Source organism: Condylostylus longicornis, unplaced genomic scaffold, assembly GCF_029603195.1.
Source record: "Condylostylus longicornis isolate FDR11 unplaced genomic scaffold, ASM2960319v2 ptg000013l, whole genome shotgun sequence".
In the NCBI taxonomy this organism is placed as follows: Eukaryota; Metazoa; Arthropoda; class Insecta; order Diptera; family Dolichopodidae; genus Condylostylus; species Condylostylus longicornis.
Window position 1 is genome coordinate 277,238 of NW_026577982.1, and position 20,772 is coordinate 298,009.

Below are 20,772 nucleotides of genomic sequence, written 5' to 3' on the forward strand. Positions count from 1 at the left end.
TTGTTTATGCACACATACGAGAGTCTACATAATATCTGTATATACAATTTTATACAAAATGTATGTATGTATTAGTGTAAATAAAAAATATAGTTATTTTTGTTTTTTTGTTTTTGTAAATTCATTGAAAATATTTCACTATAAAATATTGCATAAACGCTAAACGATAATAATCAGAATAATAAAAAACAATTTTTTTGGGGTTGCCATTCTCTTAACACACGCGAGTATTTAATAATGCAGAAATAGGTATACAATCATATACAATACAGAAAGCATTAGAGATAAAATTTGTTAATGTCAATGTGCTAAAAAAAAATCTGATCGTTATCTAAATATCGTTACAATTTAGGGCAATGTATGAAGATGGATAATTTTAACAACTTCATATATTACCTTTAAATATATGAAGGTATACTAGTTTGGAATTACGAGTGTAATAGAATAATGCTTTATCTCTCCTAGTCTAGCTAGAAAACTCGTGCGAAAATTTTTTTTCGATTTTTTCAAAAATTCTTTCAAAAATTTCCAAAAATATTTGTGCGACAGTCAATTATCTTAATATTGGAGCATTCGTTGAGCTTCGGATAATCACGAAAAACGATTTTAAACGGTCTCTTTCTTCTAATTCAGCAAGAAAATTTATAAATAATTGGGTTGGTAACCTTTAAGGGCTAAATTTACAATAGAGTGTATGACTGTTATTGTTAGTTATAAGCAGGGACATAAAAAAAATTTTTTTTTCAGATTTTATAAAATTTCCGTTAAATATTTCCGAAGGAAACTTGTTTTATCTTTTATTTTAATTAATTTACAAGGATATTTGATTTTTAAATGAAATGCATTTGGATGGTTAAAAGTTCAGTGTTAAACAAATTGTCGAAATGTTCATTGAATGTGAGGAAGAATTTTAATTTTAATGCCATTTTCAAATTATATGGAGGGGGGTATGTTAAGGGTATGGTAACTATTATATGTACCTGCTCTAAATTTAGCGTCCTTGAATTGAAAAGAATCTTAAATTGGTACGGAATACAATATTTAAAAAAAAAAATTATTCAATAATAAATTTATCTTTGAAATTTTTGTCGCGTTTTGAAATCAAGGTTACGCGTTTTGCTTGTTTTCAAGTCAAATTAAGTACATTAAAGTTAGTTGTTTTAAAAAGTTCGCTTACCCCAATTTAAAATTGTCTTCTATATAGTTACAAGGTAATCAGAGAAGGTATTTACAAGATTAGTTTATCAAGTACACTTTAATTGCGTTAGAAAATTAAAATCAAATATGGCAAGAATAGATTTTTATTCAATTAAAATTAAATGATCCGTGGAATAATTAGTTTCCTGTTCAAAAAATTTGGTAATATTGTAAGATATAGTATTAAGAGATTTTAAAATACCATGAAGGTGTCATAATTAATTTCTGCCTTGATTGTATTTCAAATTGCTGCAGTGAGTTGGAATATATAGAAGATAGAATCTATTTGCAGCTTAAATATTTACAACGTACTCGAAAGTTGTGTTGGCGGAAGTAGCGCTGTGTAGTTATCTTAACCACACCGAAAAGACCAAGAGATAGTGAGATGGAGTGGGCAGAAAGCCTAAAGAATTTCAATGTGGATATAAAATATCGTCCAATCCAGTACTGTTATACAAACGGCGCCCAGAGCTGAGGAAAAGTTAGTAGTCAGGTGAATATACTGGTTGTCGTAAGGTCTCTCTTGTGCCACCGATAAATTCAAACGGCCGACAAGTTGTTGTTTTGAATATGTGTAAAACCATAAATTTATCTATTATATAATAGAGATCTATCTATCTCTCTTGTTATACAATATACTATAATATGTTTTATTTTAACATTATGTAACCAAATAATTATTACTATATTATTGCTTGTGTAGTTGGGAATGCATATAAAGATCTTTAAAATTAGGCATAGCATAAAAGTAAAACCAAAAAATGAAATGTTTTCCTTTATTTTTTTTTTCTCATCAAAAAGATTGCTTTCTTGGGAAATTCATGCTCACAACTCTATATATGTCCATATATATTATTAATATTATAACATGTTAGTATACAAATTATATGCTAACATGTATAGGTTATATAGAGCCATGGATATCTTGTGTTTCTTAAGGCAATATAAATTATAAAAGTTTTCTTTTTGAATTTGTTATTTCCTTGTTTTATTTTAGTTTTTTTTTGGTCTTGTCTTTTAACTTTTTCAGGCATATTCTTAGGATTTAATTTCTAAAAAATAAAAAAAAGTTTAAAATAATATTTATATAACGGTAAAGAAAAGAAAACTTAAAATTTATAGCATGAGTTTTTGTGTTATAAACTTATATACATTGTATAACCTTATATACATGCATAAATGTATATTATATGAAATGTCAAGGAGAATAAATGAAAGAGATAGAAAATTTTTTACTTTGCGTATATAGAATACACAATATTTACATTTTGGAATTGTAATAGAATAACTTTAATTTTGATAATTAATTATTGGAATTTTAGTTTGAAGTAATTTAATTTAAGAAAGTTTTCAATATACTTTATAAATTTCATTATGTTTATATAGAATTCTCTATGTGAGTAATATACAAAAACATATTAAGAGAAACTGGTATATAAATATTGGATTTTATATAGATTGTTTATTTGAAAGTCTTAAAAGAGCATTGAATAATGATAATGTGATGATTTTTGAATATAATTTAAAGGAAAATTTCAACTAGTCTGTCTAGTATACTGTCTAGTATATGTCAGATTTTCTTCTCCAAGACCCACATTTAATTATTGAACATTAATTTGCTTTTATTCCTCAAATCACCAGTGGTCATTCAAAATATTTTTCGTTTGTGCACTTGATAAATTTCATTTATGAGTTCTTCACTTGTAATTCACAAACACAAAAAATATTACGAAATCATTAAATTATGGAAATTTAACCACGGAGGAACAATCTGGCAGTAATAAAAGTCTGGCACAGTCATCTCTATATGGTACAAATATGATGTATATACAAATTGTTGATCTACATATAGTAAGGTTAAAGCAGTGTTGAAGTTTGAATTTCAAAATCTTATGGGTTTTACCAGGAAACAAGTCCTTGAAGAGATATTTTGAGATTTATGAATTATGGTAGATTAAGTGTTAAACTATGTGAATATAGGAAAATGTACTTAAATTTTTAAGAAATTACTGATAAACTAATTATTAGATTAAATTTTGATAGAAAATTTTATAAATTATATTTATGTGGTCTTCTTGTAAACAAGCAATGGACATACAAAATATTTTCAAAAAATTAGGCCAAATATTCTTCCAGTTTCAGTTGTTTACTAAAAAATGTATTGCAGTAAATTGAATACCAAAGGGAATTCAATGCTCCTTCTCGTTACTTTTAATTGAATTGGTTCATTCTTGTTTTCAAAACCGAAACAAAAATTTATTTCAGTACTTGAAATCAGTTCTGTTCGCTTCATTAAAATATTACTGACTCATTTATTGAAAAGGACGCTCACTACAATTTAATTCTCAACAATGTAATATTATTCAACTACCACGTTATTAAGCTGGGTATCTGGATACAATATTTTCTCATTTGACAGTCATCTAAAAAATTTAATAAATCTTAAAGCTTTTCTTTGATATTTAAAAATACAATTCTTTGAGAGGCGCTCTTCATTCTGGAACATTTTAACTTTTGAATTTTTTAATTTCAATATTGTAGTATTCTCTTAGTACGACTCTGAATTATAAGTGAAAAGTTTTTTTATAAATTTTTAAGTTTTAGTACTCTTCTCGTACTCTACTGGTGATGTTAATTCATTTATAATTTTCTTTTATCACTTTTTTTGTTTAAACCCAAAATAACATCTCTGACATTGCATTCTCTTTACTACATTCTATTATCTTTGCTCCAAAATATTTACAAAATTAAAATAATAAAATACTTCTCGAGATCTCACTTTTAATATTAAATTTGAACAGCATTCAAATCAATAATTTATAATCATTAAAAGTAATTTTTCTTTTTCTCCCCAAATATCTGTTTTTAAATATCTTTATAATCAAAACTATTATGTAAAGATTTCCTTAATTATCATTTTAATTTTCTCTAATGGAATCGTACCAAAAAAAAAAAAATAATATTACAACGAAAGAAAACCAGAAAAAAAAAATAATGAAAATTAAAACATAGTTCCAAATTAAAAGGACATCATTAGATTATATAGAGAAAATATTTTCAGATATTTAGATATCACATCCTTAAACGTGAAATCAATGACTTGAGAATTAAGGAGGGAAAAATGAGACACAAAAAAAAAATATAAAACTATTCACAATTGAAAAATAAAGACAAAAAGAGACTATCGTAAAACTATATAAAACTAAAATCTCAATATTTTAACTGAATGAATTATCCTCATTCTTTATTCTAGATTTTGTTATAATTTTATATTATTTATATATAAAAGACAAACAAACAAACAAACAAATTAATATTGTATTACGTTATACCTGTAGTGGGTATGGTTGATTAAGCATCGAAAGAGAACAATTTAGAAGAGATTTTCTACTTTTTTTCTTTTGTTTTAAATTTGTTAATTACTTCTCTCTTCTCTAAAAATAAATTCAAATTTCCTATCGTTCGAAAGTTTTTCTTCTTTAATTAGCCTTCTCTCTGAATAAATGATTATCGTCATGATTTCGGAAAGGAAAAGAGAAAATTTGAGTGTAAAAACTATTTTCTAAAAGAGGATGAAGTATGACTGCTGTGTTGATGGCAGTAAGAGTATAGGAATTAATGTGTGTGAATTGTAAATCTTGTAGAATTTGTAATTTTATGGAAAGAAAATCGTAAAATATCCCAAAAATTTATGTTGACAAAATTATTTACTGAAATTTTTAACAAGTTCTGAAAGTACCACAACAATTCAAAAAATTAAAATAAGTTCATATTCTTTAAAACAAATTTCATTTAAAGAATCTATTTTGAGCAATAATCTTCCGAGACCTTAATTAATACAAACATTGACTAGTATTACAAACAGAAAATCATCACTTTGTCTCCACAAAACTAAGGTAATTAAGGTTTCACATTTATTTTTGTATAAAAGCGGTATTAAATATATCTACCTATATAGGTACACTAGGTATAGATATAAATGTCACTATATATATATATATGTACAATATTTAGACAAAATATATACAAATTTAAATACCGTGGGAATAATTATATTACCGGTTAAACAATTTATTTTTACTTTCTCGATATTGTAGGCTAAATTTTTAACCATAGCGTAAATAAAGTATGAGGTCATAAAATTCTTCGCAATCTCAATATCTTAACAATCTTCGGCGACTTAACAAATATTCGGCGAGACAATAACTAATTACTCGGCTTTTTCACTCATGAGGCAATGCTCCGTTTAAATATAGATTATGATGCTGGTCTGATGCTGTTGAGAGTCAGTTAGGAGCTGAACATTGCATTTCTGTAAAATCCTTGCACATAATATTTTAGTTAATTAACGAGTATTCTCATTACTACAAACCTTTTTTGTGCACGGTAACTCAATATTAGGTAACTTGTGCCCTAAAGTATGAAATGCATTCGTTTCTATCTTCCTATCATCTCTTAAACTTTTAATATTATTTAAAGACTAATGTACATGAACCTTCATGTTATACTTGTCATAACACTTTCAAACTGCGGAACCCGAGAAAACTACCTTGGATTTTTAACAATCACATTTTCACCTTTATTTTTTATTTCTTTTTTTTTTATTTTGTCTATCTATATGCAGAACGACAACAAAACTATAAAGGCTACAAAAAAAATTTGTCTTTTACTTTTTATATGGTTAATTAAGTACCTACCAGAATATGCTATGGGACAAAAACTACAAATAATTAAAGGTATAAACTTACTTAAAATCTGGAAAGGTGTATTTTATATGGGATGGGAAAAATTTACTGTTTCTTCTTTTTGTTTTTATCAAATGAGTAACTCTATTGTTCCGATAGACTTTTTATTGAAATTTTTTTTGGGGAGTAAAATCTTTTTTTCTTTTTGCTACCCTTTTGTTTTTGAGGTTAATTAGAGAAAATTTCAAAAATTTTGGCATATGAAAAGGATAATCAAAAAAATATGTAAATTACTATTGAATAACCTTTACTGCTAATGATTTATTATTTTAATTCATATTTTGTCAATATTTTAATTTGGTTGGTTTTGATATTGGATTTGGTTAGTTTCCAAAGTTTTATAGTGAAATATTTAACTATATATTTTATATGTAGTAGATAATATAAATATATGTGTATGTATTGATGTTATGTTAGAAATGAAAATTTTTTGTAAATAACAATTGTAATTTTGTAATTGTACAAAATTGTAGAGGTTTTTCAAATTTATCACAAAATGCCATTGAAGTTTAACATAAAGGAAATCAGAGTGTAGGCAAATTAACTTTTGTTTGAAGAAATTTCCAATTTTTCTAAGTTGAAGCATATAAGCTTAGGCAATTATTTCAATTGTTATTCTGCCGTAATTTTAGTAAAATAATACCAGATTAAGAACCATCAGTCTTTTTCTTCTCCGTTTGCCCTTAAATATGTAATTTTAATAATTACTTCTTTTAATTTTACATGTAGAGTAAATGCTTTCAAAAGATCCCGCATTATCGCTAGGAAGTGATGTAACAAAGTGGAAAGAATGGACTTCAATATTAAGATCTTCTCATTTCTTCTTACGTTCCATATTTCGTTTAAAACTTTATTATTTTATCTTTGTTGTCCAAGTAGATATCAGTGTAATTTTAAAATAACAATATTCCCAATTACTATAAAACGCATTTATATTATTTTCATGTTAAATATTTATTCCTAAATGTAACTATGTATAACAACAACAATAATATTGTCAGTATGTGGTCATGAATTTTATTATTTTTATTTTTATTGTATTTATTGTATGTCATTAACATTTTTACTTTATATTTTTCTTTAATTATTATCCTTTTATTCCCAGAAATTCTTGTAAATTACTTGAGTTCATTATATTTAAACTTTGGTATGAGCAACAGAAGGAATGGATAAAAGTTTAAATTATTTTCCAATTTTTTGAACTTGTTAGTTCCACGTTTATATTTCTTTTTTTCCCAGAAAAAAAAAAATAAAACTATTTTTGTTACAAGACAAAAAGAAAATGTTTTTGTTGTTCTTATTGTGTAGCTTATTTACTCTTCTACCCTCTTATATTGAATATTGTTCAGTCCGAACAATGCAAAAACTTTTTTTTGTAACAAAAAATTCTGAATTATGCATTTTTTCAGTACAATTCTAAATTCCAATTAAATTTTTGAATATTTTAACAAATTTTCTTAATTTTATTTTTTGTCTAAATCGATTGGCTAAAATAGGTTGTGAGTAATTAAATAGTCGAATTTGGAAGGGTAATTAAAAATAACGCACGCTTTAATAGTTTTTTTCAACATCACTTTGTTCTATGGGGTAAAAAAAAGATCCTGCTCCGGCACCACTAAGTTTTCAAAGTGGTTTAACATTTAAATTTTTCTAAAAACTTTTAAACAAACATTTAAAAAAGGGAACAATGCCATCTATCCAAATGAAAAATTGTAAAATAAAATTCAAAACCAAACGAATTGACACCTTATTTCTAACAGTTTTATAACTTTTTATACATAGGTGATGCTTATTGAAGAATTTATCCAAATAACGCTTGGGAATGACTTAGTTTTGGCCATTCCGATATTAATTTACTAAACAAATGCAGTTGTTCAAATGGATTGTATTGGTATGGTTACAATATAGCCGATAAACGAGTCGTACAAAGAAAAAAATGTGTTAAGTAGCTAGTTATTGCAATATGAAAGATGTTAAATAATCCTTCGAATATTAATGTTGGAATCGATACATTCGCAATATTTTAAGACTTAAACTGGTAAAATTTACTATTTAAATTGAGAAATTATTGTATAATACCCATATTGTTGCTCATAAACGAAATAAATGGTCTACTTGAGATTTTTATATTCCATAATATCAGTGGCCTCAAACACAAACCGCCTAACTCGAGTTAAGACAAAAATGAGATATGTTTACCAGCGAATTCTCCGTTTTGAGTTTCATATGCTCACAAATTTTGGTGGTTCTACGACTATTGCAGCCGGAGTTATTGTCGGATTCACACATGACCTAACTCGAAATGGCAACCATATGCACTTGCACTAATCGCCTAAATCGAGTTAAGAGCAGAAAACATCTTTTTTATGTTTTGGACAAACCACTTATTTCGAGATAGGCTATTGTTGCAAATCGAAATTAGTGACATTTTTTTTTATTTGTATGAATTTTTACAACCGCTTATCTCGAGTTAGGCTTTTGTTGCAAAATTAATTTTGAGTTTTTTTAAATACTAACTCGACATAAGCGATTTGTGTAAAATAAAAATTGGTAGTTTTTTAAACTCATCTCGAGTTAGGCGATTATTGCAAATACAAATATATTCCAAAAGGCTTCTTATGTCGAGTTAGGTTTTTATAACGCGTGCAAGTAAGAACAAAACATCAAAATTAAGCGTTTAGTGTTCAAAATAATGCATAATCAGTATAGAATATTTTTTAGTTTTTTATAATAAAAAATATTTTATAACGCTTAACATATTATTTTATGTGATATATAGTGTAGGTATTTTATGTCCGTGATTTAAAACTTGTTCACTATAGTTAAAATTAAATCTTACATTCAGCGACAAGTAAGATAGTTGTATTTTTTAACCCAAAATATAAAACATCTGCACAAGTTACCTGCATTTTTAATGCTCTAATTACCCAAATATCCCATGTTTAAGATTTGAATTTTTTTATTTAACAAATAATATTGTAGGTCATTTCGTGATTTACCTGCGACAAATGTTTTTTTCAATTGACGAAGTTCCCATGTTAAAATGACACGTGGCTAGCTACCTGATGGTAGATTGTTTTGCCTTTGTGGTCTAATTGTATTACTAAAGAAAGTGTAAAGTGTTGTTTTATTACGCCCTTGTAAAACACATGTTATTAGGAAGATCAAATTTTTGTGTTTAACAAGAGTTTTTATTTTAATGATTGTATTACAAAGCAATACTTTTATTATACACTAGTAAAACACATTTTTTTAGGAAATTCAAATTATTATAATTTGCAAGGGTTTTCAATAAATAAAATTGGTACGTCTGGGAATAACAATATTTTGTTATACTTTTTATTACTCATTTCCGTAAGATTAAATTTCTTCGATTTTCAAATATTTATTATATTTTTGTTATTTCGAAGGAAGTATTTTTTACAAAGACAGTTTTTTATTATTGTTTTTAAATGTGCTGATGTTGGAAATTGTTAAATAATGCAAAAATTATCCAATATAAACTTTATTCACGCTTAATAATTGTACGTTAAAAATTTTGGAACTTGCTAGGAGAGCTGAGATGATTGTGGCGGATGTTAGAGGTATTGCAATATATTTGAAACTAACGTAACGGATTCAGTGTGTTTTAAAGCATAGAAATTAGCGAAACTGGTCCTATAGTTAATAAACAAGTATTTACACTACAGATCTTACTTTGAAAACCGAAGTTAATACAGTTTTGAAAACCGCAATTGACTTTGGTCGTGGTGACTGTATTAATGATCCTGATTTTAAAATTGACAACCTTCAAAAGCAAGTGTTTGAGTCCTATAGGGCATGTGAACATATCTGTAGAGATAAAAAAATATGAAAGGCTTTCTACTTTTATTCTTTTAAGAAAAATCCTTTTACAATTTGCCGAACGGTTAGAAAATTCGCTTAATCTTTCGCGACTGGGCTTGCTGAATGCACTCAAGTACATGAACGCTCGAAACTGACTCGTGGTTAATTTGTATGGAGTCTTAATTGAAAAGTAAATGCTGACAGCTAAAATAAAAATGTCGAGCAAACTTACAATATTCTTTGTTTATTTGATAATCAAATACTTATATACTCTATGATAGGAGAGCGAATTCCGAACCAATTTACTTTACCACAACTTTTTAAGGAGATCTATATACTTTTTACGGCAGAACTTAGAGAAAAACTGACGAGCAAACCATTTTCTATAAGTAATTAATAATACGTCTCCAAGATTTAATTTTCACAAGTATCGAATTATTATTTTCTATACGAGTTCGAGTTCACTATCAAATTTGACTTTTCATTACAGTAGTTGTAATGACTCACACTCGATTTCAGTTTGTTTTTGATTTAAAAATTTTAATTAATTCGCATTTAGTATCATTTTGGACAAGTAAGAAAGTCATATGGACTATAGTACATAAATAAAATAACAAACACCTAACTCATAAACTCATTTTAGAGATTACTTTATGTGCTCATTTTTACAATAATGTAACAACTTTGTCAGATTCGTTGCACAATGAAGCCTTTTTGTAATTGAATTGCTTTTTGAAATTCTCTTAAGTGGAAAGAGTCGCACCACAGATTTCAAAAAATTGACTTCCAAAAATATTTTACAAGAACAGTTTATACAAAGATTTTTTATATTTTAAGACGAGGTGTTAACTAGTTAGATTTCCAAGACATGCTCCAAATTGAAGAAGAAGAGAAAATTAGTCCCAAAAAAGAAAAACTTAGAGTACTTAATGCAATTTTTTTATCTGTTAGTTTACAAATTTTACAAAACGATTAAGACTGGAGATTTAGCAGATACTCATCCATATTTAGTTGGAGAATCCGAGAGAGAATAAAAGATACTGTCACCTTTCTTAAATTTAATGAAAAAATTATTTTTAAAGTTTTAGAAAAAATTTTTATTTGAAGTTTATTCATTTTTTACCTCAATTTATGTTTTTTATGACAATGATTTGGAAAAAGAGTGAAAAATCAAATAACGTAAAAATAATATATATATTTCTTCCCTTTTTAGTATAACTTAAGTCACCTAAAACCATATCTTCAGTTTTGCAACAACAGCTTAAGTCGACTTAAGTTTGACGAAAATGCAAAAGTAATTTTTCACAAATCGCCTAAGTCGAGTTATGCTTTGCAAAGTGCTTTTTATAAATTTTGTATAACCGCCTATCTCACTTTTTTCATAATTATGAGAATACTATTAGTTGTTTTACTTCAGATTAAAAGTTAATCGCTTCCTTTTTTAATTATCTTTCGATCAAAAAAAAAATTGGTTCAAAAAACTTCATAAATTTTTTCAAAATTAATTTTAAAGTTTAAAATGCATTTATCTCGAAATCACTAAAACAGACTTAAGTCGTTTGTGCTTGAAGCCACTGATATTATATACCGTATACTACATATGCTACATATTATACATTACAACTTTACTATTATACGATTTATCTTATTTTTTTTCTAAATTTTTTTTATTGTAAAATTTTGCAATATTTTCGGTTGCAATGTTTTAGAAAATTTTGTTCATTATTATTATTGCTATTGTTATTATCATTATTATTTTTGTTTTGTTATGCATCTATTATGTATGTTTTCTTCATCTTATGTATAAGTATTCTTTGAATTTATTATTATATAGTGCTAGAGTTATATAACTATTACTCTAAGTTGCAGTTAAGGTTATTGCTTTTTCTGTAATATTTTTGTAATTTTGGTTTTTTTTCTTATGTTTTGTGTCTATAATTTTGTATTTTGTTTTCGTTTTTGTTCTCATTGTACAGGATTAAGTTCAACATTTGTAAAGGATATTTTTACTATTTTGTTTTTTATAATCCTTTTTTTTTTTTTTTTGGTTCTTTTCATTATAAATTTTTATGTTGTTCTATATACTACCATAATATATTTATTTATTTATTGTTTTATATTCATAAACATTTCTTATATAATATAAAATAGGTCAATTAACACAATTATTTCTCAGTCGGAGGGAAAAATACAAGAGAGAGAGAAAAAAAAGAAATATTTTATTTCTTGTTTTTTTACATATACAGTGGATGGTACTAACAAGAGGCAAAAAATAGTAAAATATTCTTCTTGGAAGAGATATTAATATGTAGAAAGGATATAAATAATGTTTTTACATCCTTTTTCATTTTGTTTTTTATTATGTGTTGTTTTTTTTTAATGTTAAATTTATGTAATATCTGCTATGTATTATGTTCGTTGTTTACAAAAAAAAAAAAAAATTATTTTTATTTCTTGTTTTACTGTAAAACTGGCTTTAAAAGGCTATGGTTTCTAATATAAAGCGCTTGATATTTTGGTAATTCTTTTGAACTTTTAAGAAAAATGTAATGGAGAAATATTTTTAAAATTAACGATTACCGTCTCTGTTAAGCATAACTGGAGCGTTAATTATACGAAGCCTATAAATATGCAAAAAAAAAGATGTTTTGAAATTTTATAATTTTGTTGGTTTTAATTAGATTTAAAATTGATAGAATGCAGTTGCATTTAAGGAGAGTGCTTATTCATTAATGAGTACGATTTCTTCCTTACTGTTGAATTGCGTTTCATCAGTATTGAATTGATTCTGAATAATTGTTCATTGTTATTCTAGATGACTTTATTTTGGCTTTTCAGTATTTGATCTCAATCGATCGCATCAGGGTTCCAATTCCACGATCCAATTCAGCGATCCAATTCCACGCGTTTCCGATCCAATTAATAGAACGTTTGTGGCTTTGTTACTACCGTTTTAGCTCGTGAACTAGATTTTCGATTTCCTCTATTTGAAAACTTAATTTAATTTTGAGACGGTCCTTAGCTCTAAGCGGTTTTATTTCTGCTTCGGAAACACACAAAAAAAAATTTATTAATATATTATTAATTGCCGCAATTTGTGCTTCACAACTGTAGCATTTTTAAAACCCCAATTTCTGACAATTGCAAAAGTTATGTAAATCTTTTTTTGTTGTGAACTTATACATTTTGCAAATAGATAATATTTCTATTGGGTATTTAATTTCGAGACATTTTTTGTTTTTATATCTTCAGAAAAATTGAGGCAGGCGCAGCGCTTCCACGGTAATTATAATTAATTAATATTTCTCCAAAGTATTTTGTTTCGACTATGATTATTTATTTACGGCATAAGAAGCAAAAAGTTTTATGTGACTAAAATTCACAATGAAACCTCACTGAACGAAATTAAAATTCATTTCGTTTTGATGATATTTTTAAAATATTTACGGAATTTCGATTATATTTAAATAATGCAATAAATATGTTGTTAATTCCGGCCGATTACAATATTTTTGATTTAATATTAAAATTATTCATTAATATTACTCACTGCTATTCAGTTTAAATTTGTAAGAATTTGCCTTTGAAATTTCGGAATAAGCATTAAGGAAGTAGCTAGTATGTATCAGGAAATACCCTGAAAATCGTACATACGTACCGTATGGAAAATTATAAATAAAGTATGTCGCATATGATAAGAACTAATTAGTAAAAAAAAATGCCATTTCCTTTTTTCAGAGAACGCAGCAACGCACAACGGATTACCTAGTCATATATACCGTTTGATAAAATATAAATATAAATTAAAATTGAAAAGTACGTGTGTACTAGATATCCTCGTAAATTTTTCAGGCTAAATTTTTCAAATTATTTACCGCACAATAAAGTAATAATATTGCTGTATAGTAAACTCATTTGTAACGGAAACATTTATCTTAATAATTGTGAATTTTTGTTTTAAAAATTTTTGTATGTTTTTCTATCTCCTGCAGCTATGCAATTTAAAGATTAATAACATTGTTCAAACTCATTTAGAAAATGCAATTGCATTTTTAATACTTTTGTTTTTTCCAGATTTTTTACAACAGATTACCAAAGAAAATTTTTTTTTTGGTTGCTTTTGATTCATAAAATGAAAGTTATAGATAACAAGTAAGTTGGGATATTTAAAATAAAATTAAGGCTAATATTAGACTATAAAAATTTTTCAAATTACCCGCATATAGCGAAGTCAATCGCGAATTTTCATGCTGAAATCTAGTGTACTCTGGTTTACTGAATGCTGCATTATGAAGATGCCTTACGTTAAGAATATTAAATAGGCTAACTGAGAAAGAAAGTTTTGTTCAACTGTCAACTGTTTGAAAGATATGTGGACGCAAAATTCTTTCTTAGCCTTTTAAAGAACAAACACTTACGAGATTATTTGTTATATAGAAATGCGTATTGATTAATAAACACTAAATATATTAAAGCATGTATGTCCAATATGAAAAGACAGTTCAGTTCAACCACTAGGAAAGCTTCCGAGTCAAAACTCACCTACTGGAATAAACCAGATTTCTGCTCAAAAAATAGAAGCTCTCCCAGGGGTCACATGTTGGTACGTTTGATCATCTTCTCAACAACATCTGAGCACATTTAATTACCGCTTATGCATTATTGGTAACGTCTGATTAATATCACTCTGTCATTTATATTATATTAAGATTTTGCAGTTCGTTATGCTGACAGAAAATTAGGATGATACTTCAGTTTACTTCACTAAGAAGAATTTAATACAAAATTTTCTATTGTTAGGCTATACTCCGAAGCTCCCTTATTTTTACTATAATATCTTACACTATAAATGTATTATATAGACCTACAAAAGTAAACTTTATAGGAGTTTAATAACTAAAATTCTAGAGCCAAAATAAATTGAACTCAGATTTCTACACGAAAAATGTGCAATAAATTTTCTAATTGTCTGTTAATGTAAATTGGGCTCAGTGTACTTAAATATAACAAGAAAAAAAAATTGTTAACAGAGTTTAATAATTTCATATTACTAATATTAAAAAAAAACAAGCGAAAAAAATATTCATTTGATAGTAAGTATTTACTTTGTATGAGCACAACAATGGCAGTGAAATGTAAAATTTTTCAAATTAATTTTCTTGTAGAAAATAAATTGAAAATGTTTAAGTGGAGGAGAACAAGCGTAAGTAAAGTGAAATATTGAATTTTATTCTCTTTCTCTTTTTTTTTTTCATAAAATTCTTTTTTATTTTTTTTTTTTTGTTATACTTACATTCTCTCTGTATTCTATAATAAAAATATTGCAATAAAATGATGAAATCATTCAGATTTTCATCAAATAACTCTGATATTAATATAAAAAGAGAAAAAGAGAAAACAAAAATAAGAAAACTAAATAAAAATGCTCAAAAAATTTATTAGAAAAAATCTTTGTGCTCATTTTTTAATAGTAAAAATATTAAAATAATAATAATAAAAAAAAAAAGAAAAAAATTGGAATTACAAAAGAATTGTAAACAAACAAATAAGTGAAGCATTTTTTTTTTGTCAGAAACTGAGAAGCAACAATTTATGTAGCACATAACAATTTTATGTCGTTGATAAATTAATCCAATAAATTTATTTCCATGAAAATTAATTTTGATTTAATAAAATAAGTGGGCCATATTTCGAATGAATAAGGTGATATTTTAAAATTTTCAAATAAACAAGACTTCGTCATTTACCATCTGACATGCATCTAGTAGTATCCTTGTCTGAACGCTTCGAGGAACGCCTAGAAATAGAAAACTAGTTGTTTGAATTAAAACTTTTTTGAAAGTTCGAAAAATCACTTTGAACTCTGTTTTGTCACCTAACATTTTCTTCTTAATATTGTGTTTGACTCAATTATATTTGAAGTAAATTTTTTGAACTGTTCATTATTCAAGTTTTGGATAAGAAAATTTGCTTAATGGAGATTTTATGGAAAATATTTTTAAAATAAATATAAAAAGTAGCTCGACAAAAGAAGTTGAGATTATTCTAACAGGAATGAAATTCGCATTGACCTGATTTGCTCATCTTCAATTTAAAGATATATAATCGATAAAATCTTGCGAATACTGGCACTTTTAATTCCGTTAAGATTTAAGGAATGTGCAGCTTAAATAATCTTTTATATCCTTTCCAAATATTGTTTGTAATTTTTCTCGTGAGCGGCAAGCCTTGAGCTTTTAATTTATTAATAAAATGCTAATATCACCAATCCTAGAACGCTTAATTTTATCAATACCCCTAAAAGTATGCAATTTTTATATTTTCGTTTTTAAAGTTTTGGGTTTTTTCTTTATTTATTAAGTATGAATTATCTTATAGAGATGTGGTGCTTTACAAATTATTGGATTTCAACTATAATTTTAATGAGAAATTTTAATAAGTCTAATAGTTAAAAAAAATTAATAATTTAAATTGATCTCATCATCCTTTATCTTCAAATTTATCCTTTTCCGAAAAGTTTTTTTTTAAAGGAAATCAAACACTTTTAATATTTGTGTAAACAGGCAAAAAATTTTAGCAGCAAAAGAAACTGGACTAAAAAAAAATATTTGAATATTTTTATTCAAATAATACGAAAAAAAAAATCATAAAGAAAAAGAAACTTTGAAAAATTCCCTTAAAGCATTGTAAATAGTTTTAAAAATTTTTTGACACCATTTATAAAATAATAATAAAAAAAAATAAAATGAAAAAATTACAAAACTAATTCCATACCGCATAAAAAACAAAGCAATTCCACTGAATTTCATTTTCCTCTACATTAATATTCATTTTATGATGCAGTTTCCTATATGTTATAGTCAATTTGTACAAAGGTTTGTAATGGCGATTCGGGAGATTGTTTACAAAATAATTAATTGTATTGATCAATTACTGTTATTATTGTTAATATAAGTAAACTTGCTCAGTTGTGAATATTATTTAAATCAAATTAGAGGACAATTTGTTTTGGGAAAATCAAGTTAGTGATCTTACTGCATTTCAACTATTAAGATATTTTTGCCTTTTAAATAGGCTTATCTGCAGCAGCCTCATCAGTAAATAAATCAGTTGAACACTTTATTTCAATGTTCCGCCAACCCTGAGAACAGAGCATTTTAAAAAATTATGATCTATTGTTCGAAAGTTCCTGCTTTTAGTGACCTGGATTAGTTTATAAAATTTTTCAATGAATTACCAAAAAGTGAACCGTACGATTGAATGGACTAACGAAAATTTATGTTTTTTTTAAATTTTCTCTTTGATTTTCCTTAGTTTTCCCAATGTTTGATTGTTATTCCCTCAGAAACTTTTAAAAACTATTTACACACAGTTTGTTGTTTTTTTTTATCTGAAGAGAAAAATAAACTTTCAATACTATTTTAAAAAAATTTAAAAGAACAAAAAATATTAAAAAATAAAATTTTTGTAGGAATAGTTTTTATTTATAAGTATAGAAGTAGGTGTGTGTATAAGTAAAGTATGTGTATAGTTGATTATCTACATTTAAATAATGAAAATTTCATTTAATAAAATTAAATTATCAAAGAAACTAAAAAAGAAAGAAGTTAAATTAAATCTTTACCGCTCCTATGATTGCTATGATAGTTGGTTACTTTTATATTTTTGTTCATTCTAAAATATTTTTTTTTTGTATTTGTGTGTAGTCAACATTCAATATGAAATTGAAATTTTATAACTTTTACCAAACAAAAGTTTAATATTTTTTTTTTATTTGAGGTTGGATTATTTACAAAGAATTTTTAATTCTTTGAGAAAAAAAATATGAAATCAACCTCAATTTATAATTTAAATAATATTGGATGTAATCTAGATTCAATTTAATGAAAAGATTGACCAGATCTATTAAGATATGATATTTTCATCATTTTGAAATCTGAATGGCACTGCATACAAAATATGAAATCCAAATTTTTAAATTATTTCCTTTTTGAGAGCTCCAAACTGTAGCAATTTTCTCTCAATCCGATAAAATTAATAATATCGCCTTTTGTGTCCTACTTTGGAACTGAATGATGAACAGGTTTTTCGAAAAATTTTCGAAAAACGAAAAACATAAGTAAATAAAATAAAATTTTGTTTTAGGTTAGAGCTGAATTAGTTATATATAGAAGGTGTTTTCTTGAAAACTTTGGCAAAATTCATGAATATAAATTTCAATACTTCGGTTCGGATAATTTTCACAGCGATTGATGTATTCAGTTTAGCACGATGAGTTTCTGAATAATTCTGGAAATAAGCAATTCAACTGTAAGTAATAAGTTTGTGAGAACTATTAAAACAGAAATTACTTGAAGTACTTATTATTTGTAATAAAATTTTTGAGAAATTACTGTTTTTAAATAGAATACGTTAACAATGTAGGTACATCTACACATTTTCACCAATAGTTTTGTTTTTGAGTTTTGGTATCCGCCAACTGTCTTATGGTTGGAACGATTATTCTCATGCACAAGAAATACTACAATTGATCTTAAATTAATTTAAGAATTTTCTTTAGGCTGCCCTTCAAATATTATAGAAGCAATAATTATCTTCCATAGGAAAAGCAGACAATTCTATACCGCCTCTTATTATTTAAGATGCTTCTTGAAACTTGAAAGTCTTTCACATAAAAATTATTCATGTGGTTACCTTACAATTGATTAAAAATAAATTTAAATTTTTTCTTCTTTTCTCTCTTATTCACGTTTTTGTTTTATTTTTTTTATTTTTCATCATTGAAATTTAATATTTTTCCTTAAGTACTTTTCACTTTATAAACTAAGTGAAAAAAAAAAAAAACTGAAATGATGAAAAATATCCTAATTTCGTAAAAGAAAGACCACTTTACAAACTTTACTTAATTTAATTAACTTCCAAGAAAAAGAAATTAAATTCGAGATCATTAAAATATTCTTTAATTCTTCAAAGAAAATAAGAGAGTAACAAAAAGGACCTACACTTTTGCAACAAGTCTTAAGAGATGAGAAGATGAGAAAAAAAATATTATTTTTATAAAATGAGAGAAAAAAAAAAGTTTTTTTTTTTTTGAAGGACTAAAGTGCCTTTTTAATTTAATCAACAAAAATGTGAATATGAGTAATTAAGAGTTTAATTTTATTAGAACAGTAAATTTTTTCAGGTATTTTTTGTTTTTGTGAAACTTCAATGAAATTATGGTTTAGACATATATTTTGCATATATATATAGATCATTTTATTTAAAAAGTTGGGGGGATTGAGAAATGAAAAATGAACATAAAAATTTTAATATAACCGAAGCTTTTGGTCTCGTTTTCGGCTGGTGTTTGAGTAATGGAACAGAAGAAATTATTAATTTTTACTTTACATCGATTAGATGTTTGCGTATGGTTAGTGATTCTTGGTCGTTGGGACATTGAAGGAAATATGAGCCCGTTCCTATAAAAAAAAATGCTTCTGATCCAATATTAGAACAACAACATTTTTCTTAATATTCGTGGAAAATTTTCTGGTAATTCAATTTTAAATCATATTGAATATTGCCAATTAGGGCTAACGTAGGTATTTTGTTCTAATATTTTTGTCTTAACCAATTCTTTAATATTGTAAGTTTTAATTTTTAAAAATTAACTAAAATGATTCCATTGAGAGATAAGTGTGCTGAGTTGACACTGAAATAATTGTTTTAATTTTATTAATTTAGCACTTGTTCTATTTTGTAATAAATTTTAAAGAATATAAAATGCAAATTTTGTTATTTAAAATAAAAAATATTATTTTTTATAATTTCTAAATCCCTAAAAATATATTTGAAATTTACATACATTTATTATTCATTTCTTTTTGTTGATTATAACAATTTTATTTAAAATTTTAGTAAAAAAGTTATTAAAATTATTAATAATACTAATATTTGTGAAAACTTTTTTATATAATACAATGTATTGTAAGTGTATCCATTGCTCATATTGTATTATTCTGTACAATATTTATTTATACACAGAGGTGGACGATTTTAATAGCATCGAAAATCAAAAACCATTTAGAAGCTTAAAATTTTCTGCATAAGCAAACAAACAGACTAAAGTCCCTTCCAGTTACATTCGCCACGTCCGTAATCAGTAAAAAGAAAAATGACTCGAGATATCTCCGCCTGTTCCTCATAAAAGCTGAGCAAGAGCAAAGGAGATGGGTCACTGGCCTCTCCATCTCCACGTCTTAGCAACTCCTGCAGAGATGATTCGTAGGGTGGCCCACACTTCTGTCATGTTGGCCAACAAGACAATACTCCACTATAACTCCTATCACTGCTCCAATGCCTACCCGGCAGTAAGAAATTAGATCCATGGTGCAATGTAGATTACATCTTGGGCATGTAGTTTCCCTCACTCATCTACAATTAGCTTGTTCAATTATCGCGTCGCGTAGTGGCAACCTGTATCTTTGTATTCCCGAAATCCAAATCATGTCAAATGCGTTACGATGATAATGACATAAAACTGCTAAAGGAATTCGTTATGATAATATTATCTGCTTTTTTAGATTGTCATTAAAAAAACTGAAAGAAAATTTTAGTTCTAAATTATAGGCCATTTACATATGTACATGACAGACATTATATAACACATGCGCAGGTATCCGACTGTATGTGGATTAGAATGCAAAATCACAGAACAATATCATCATCTATAGTTTATAACTACAATGTTGAGAAGGTAAAATTTTAGGAACAAATTTTATTTTTCATTTTAAATAAAAAAAAAATTAAAATTCTCATTTCTAACATTCTAATACAGGAGGAAATATAAGTAAAACAACAAAAAAAAAACAAGTTTAAAAGTCAAAAACATTTTCTCTAAGGAAAAATAAATCAAGAAAAATAGTAAAAACTAAAAAGAAAGGAAAAAATAACAAAAAATTAAAATTTTTCTTTCCGAAAAAAAAAAATTCAAAAAAAAAAAAATCCCAACTGTTATTGCAGA